The 4,542-nt window shown below is 47.8% G+C and overlaps 1 protein-coding gene across 1 annotated transcript in view; it reads right to left on the bottom strand.

The window, feature by feature from the left end:
* KIAA1755 (KIAA1755 ortholog) overlaps nt 1-4,542 on the bottom strand; it is a 48,487-nt gene that overhangs the window by 42,951 nt on the left and 994 nt on the right. The window lies entirely within an intron of this gene.

The raw sequence follows: 4,542 nt of genomic DNA, 5'->3' as shown, positions 1-4,542 counted from the left end.
AAAAAAAAAAAAAAAAAAAAATCTGTCTCCTCCATCTTCCTGCCTCAGGCTTAGGGAGAGTGTAAACCAACAGCCACAGATATAAATAAATGCTTCCAGGGGCCTGACAGGTGACATGAAGACAGATGCTGGCTGAATGCGAGAAAGCACTCACTTCCACCCTTTGGAGACAGCCTCAGCACAAGAGAAGCAATAGGGAATAGAGGGGCTTGGGGCACACACCCCTTCTCATCAGCATCAACCAAGTGTTTCTTTGGCCTAGCACTGCCGGATCTACTGATTTTTCAGTAAAACCTCCCAATTTTGAAAAAGTTGGCCAAGCCAAACACATCTGTGAGCCAGATATGACCCAGCGGGTGTCAGGTTGTGACTTCCAGTCTCAACTACCTGGGACACTCCTCCTGAACTTCTCCAGGCTGGAGATTCCAGAACTAGCACTCTGTGGCGCTGGCTGCCAGGAAGTTCTTGCTTACTTCCAACTAAAACTTCTGCTTTAAGTCCTTTTTATTTTTGTGTGGGTGGAGGTATGAGTGAGAATTGGCTCCGTATAAAAAAAACTTTCAGAAACTGGAAAAACAGCCCTGATGCAGTGAACCGAGAAGCGAGTGGGTGTCAGAAGACCCACGTTCAAGACCAGCTCTGTCTGTATCAGCTGCGTGAGCTCAACCCCTTCTCCTGCGGAGCCTCAGTTTTGTGTTTGTTCCTTTCTCTCCGTCTCCCCTTCTCCTTTGCCCTAGGCTCACCATCTGCCACCCAAACCACATCACGATCACAAGTGTAACCAGAGCTGCTTCCTACTGTCTTGTGCGTTAGCCCTGTGCTAAGCATGTTCCATTAACTATTTTCTCATCCCAATCATTCTATAAGCTGGGTATTTTTATTCCCATTTTACAAGTTAAGAAACTGAGCTTGAGGCTCTACTGCTAGTAAATGGCAGAGCTGGGGTGTGACCGTGAGCACATGACCACCAGCTGTCCTGTCTCTTTCCCCGGGCTCCCTGCCACTACGCCAGGCTCCTCTTAGCCATCATAGTGGGCTTCCTAACACACAGATCCAACTGTGACCCTCCACTGCTCCACAACCTTGGCTGGCTCCCTATTGCCTTAGCAGCTCGCTGGCCTGGTGCTGTGGCCTGTCAGTCAGCTCCCAGCTTACCTTCCCTGCTCCTTCTAAATATACTTTATGCTCTAGCCCAGGGGTTTCCAATCATCATGGGCCTCATTCATGAGGTTCTCTTGCCATGCTCACATATTCTAATTTGTTACTGGCTTAATCTTTTTTATTAATTATTATTTACTTAACGTTTGACTTTTTGTCAATTCTTTTTCAACTTAAATTTATTTTTTGGCTGGGTGTGGTGACTCATGCCTGTAATCCCAGCACTTTGGGGAGGCTGAGGCAGGAGAATCGCTTGAGCCCAGGAGTTCAAGACCAGCCTAGGCAACACAGGGAGGCCCTATCTCTACAAAAAATAAAAAATTAGCTGAGCATGGTGGCACGCACCTGTAGTCCTAGCTGCTTGAGAGGCTGAGGTGGGAGGATTGCTTGAGCCTGGGAGATAGAGGCTACAGTGAGCTATGATCATACCACTGTACTCCATCCAGGTCAGGTGATGAAGCAAGACCCTGTCTCAAAAAAGAGTATTTGTATTTATTATTATGTGTGTGTGCTGTTTAAATCACTTCCTAGTAGTCACTAAGACGAAAATCTGCAAGCTTAAAAATGTTCATCTGAGTGCCATCTACAATCTCCCCTCCTGGACTCCCTGATGGATGCCCCACCTCAGGAAGTACCACCTGGACACACATGTCTGTGTTTCTCCTTCCACTTCATCGCTCCCTGGACTCTTCTCTTTGCTCTTCAGGACACATGTGCTTCCAGGCAGAGGGATGGATTCCCACCATCCATCAGACACAGCCTAGAATTCTCTGCGGATGAACCTGCCTTCTCCATGGACTGCCAGCCCCCAAGGCAGGAACCAGGTCTTTATACAGGGCCTGGCCCACAGTCGGGAACTGGGGTGGAGGACTGCCATGCAGCAGGTACTTGGGCAATGTTGAATGAATTAAATGAATTGAACTTGGCTGGGTGTGGTGGCTCATGCCTGTAATCCCAGCACTTTGGGAGGTTGTGGTGGGAGGATCACTTGAGGTCAGGAGTTCGAGACCAGCCTGGCCAACATACTGAAACCCCATCTCTACTAAAAAGTACAAAAATTAGCTGGGCGTAGTGTCACGCACCTGTAGTCCCAGCTACTTGGGAGGCTGAGGCACGAGAATTGCTTAAACCTGGGAGGCGGAAGTTGCAGTGAGCCAAGATCGTCCCACTGCACTCCAGCCTGGTGACAGAGTGAGACTCCATCTTGAAAACAAAACAAAACAAAACAAAACAACCCTGAACTTGACCAGTTTTTCTCACAGGTGGCCCACACAACGGTTTTGGGAGGACATAGATCGAGTGAAATCAAAGCGAATTCTCTTCACGCCTCCCGATGACACCAAGGACAGCACCTTAGTCTGGGGTCACTTTATCTCGAGCACCCCTCAGACACTCATCACTCCTTTTAACAAAAAGAAAACAGTCCTCAGGCTTGAAATTGTTCACCGCCAATCTCATCCAGCCAGAACGTACTAACGCAGATTTGCCTTCATTGAGTACTTCTTTTTTTGCCACCCAGGCTGGAGTGCAGTGTCTCGATCTCGGCTTACTGCAACCTCTGGCTCCGGGGTTCAAGAGATTTTCCTGCCTCAGCCTCCCGACTAGCTGGAATTACAGGCACCTGCCATTACACCTGGCTAATTTTTTTGTATTTTTTTAGTAGAGACGGCATTTCACCATGTTGGCCAGGATGGTCTCAATCTCCTGACCTTGTGATCCACCTGCCTCAGCCTCCCAAAGTGCTGGGATTACAGGCATGAGCCACCGTGCCCAGGGTCATTGAGTACCTATTTTATAGTTTCTATTTACGACAATAGATACTGATTTTTTTCATGGTCGTGATATAAAATTTTCCATTTAAATATATTTTTCAATGTACAAAGTAAGCTGATTTAAAGAAAAATATTGAGCAAATAAAAAGTGATAAATTTTATTATTTTCTTATATATTTTATCCAGTAAGTGGATGTGTAAAAGTTGTTTCAGTCATACTAAAATTTGGGCAACGTGGGACAGGATCAACCCTGAGCCCCTTTTGCCATGACGTTCTCTGACTTCGGGGTGCCCCAAAACACTAGACAGCCATTAATCAAATGTCCCACAAAAATTACAGCTATGATAGGTTATCCTAAAGGAAAGATACATCACATGGTAGAGTGAGAGTCAGGGAAATCAGGGAAGGCTTTCCTGAAGAGGTGACATATGGGTGGAGATATACTGGGTAAATAAGAATTCATTAGGTGAAGGTAGTACTCCAAGCAGGAACAGCATGTGCAAAGACCCTGGGGCAGCAGGGATCATGAAACATAAGAGGTTCTGAAGCGAGGCTGGAGTGGCTGGAGCACAGAAGTAAAGCGAGGGAGGTAGACTGGCCACAATCCTTACTATTTAAAGACAGGCAAAGGAGGAAAATCTGCCCGGTGTTCCCAATCTGGAAAGAGTTGCTCACCCTTTGACGGGTGGCGGGGGGCAGACCACTGCCTGACCTTGATCTGAGGATCTGGGGTTCAGTGAGGGGTTTCTGGATTCCAAAACTAATAACTAGGTTACGTGCGAAACCAGGAGAGGTTTGGCAAACACCAGGTGCCGGCTGTGGCCTGGGGTGACTGTGACCGCTGACTGAAGGCTCAGAATCCAGGCTCTCCTAACTTGCACTTTCTGGTGGGGTGACCTTGGACAGCTACTTAAGTTCCCAGAGCCTGAGGTCCCCATCTCATTGGAGATAGCAGCAGGTCTAATCTTCGAGTTGGTATGAGTCACACCGACTCCTGCATGGAAATCACCTAGCACAGGACCTCGCCTGTAGGGAGAGGGGAATAACCACTGGTTTATGAGAGTATTTTCACACAGCTCCAAGAGCCCTGTCCTGCCGGTGCGTGGATGTAGGTGCCTGGTTTTGCAGTATGTCTGTGGCGTATATGCCAGTGTATGCCCACATTTTACCAGTATGGGGGAGCAGGTGAACAAGGCATGGGTGTATGAGAGGGTGTGAACGTGTGTTCAGCCGTGTGAGTCAGTGGGAGAATCCAGGTGTGGTCTGTGCGTGCGTGCGTGCGTGTGTGTGTGTGTACACCTCTATATGAAATTCTTCTGTTTGTGGACATGCATTTGTGTGAGTGAAAACCCACACAATTCAACACGGTTGGCGACAGTCATGGTGTTAAAATCTTGGGCTGTCTTCACAGTTTTTTTCCAAATCCTTATAGCTCCTGTGAATCTGCCTGGGGCTCTGCATCTGTCTGGAGCTGGGCAAAGATCCCCTGAAAACAGACTTTTCTTTCATTCCCTGTTCTCAGATACTGGCACAAATGCACTCCCGCGGCCACCACCACACACACACACACACACACAGACACAGACACACACACACACACACACACACACA

The sequence above is a fragment of the Cebus imitator genome, unplaced genomic scaffold (assembly GCF_001604975.1).
Source record: "Cebus imitator isolate Cc_AM_T3 unplaced genomic scaffold, Cebus_imitator-1.0 Scaffold18, whole genome shotgun sequence".
Taxonomy (NCBI): Eukaryota; Metazoa; Chordata; class Mammalia; order Primates; family Cebidae; genus Cebus; species Cebus imitator.
Note: the sequence above shows the minus strand (reverse complement) of the source record. Positions and strands in the feature narration are given on the sequence as shown.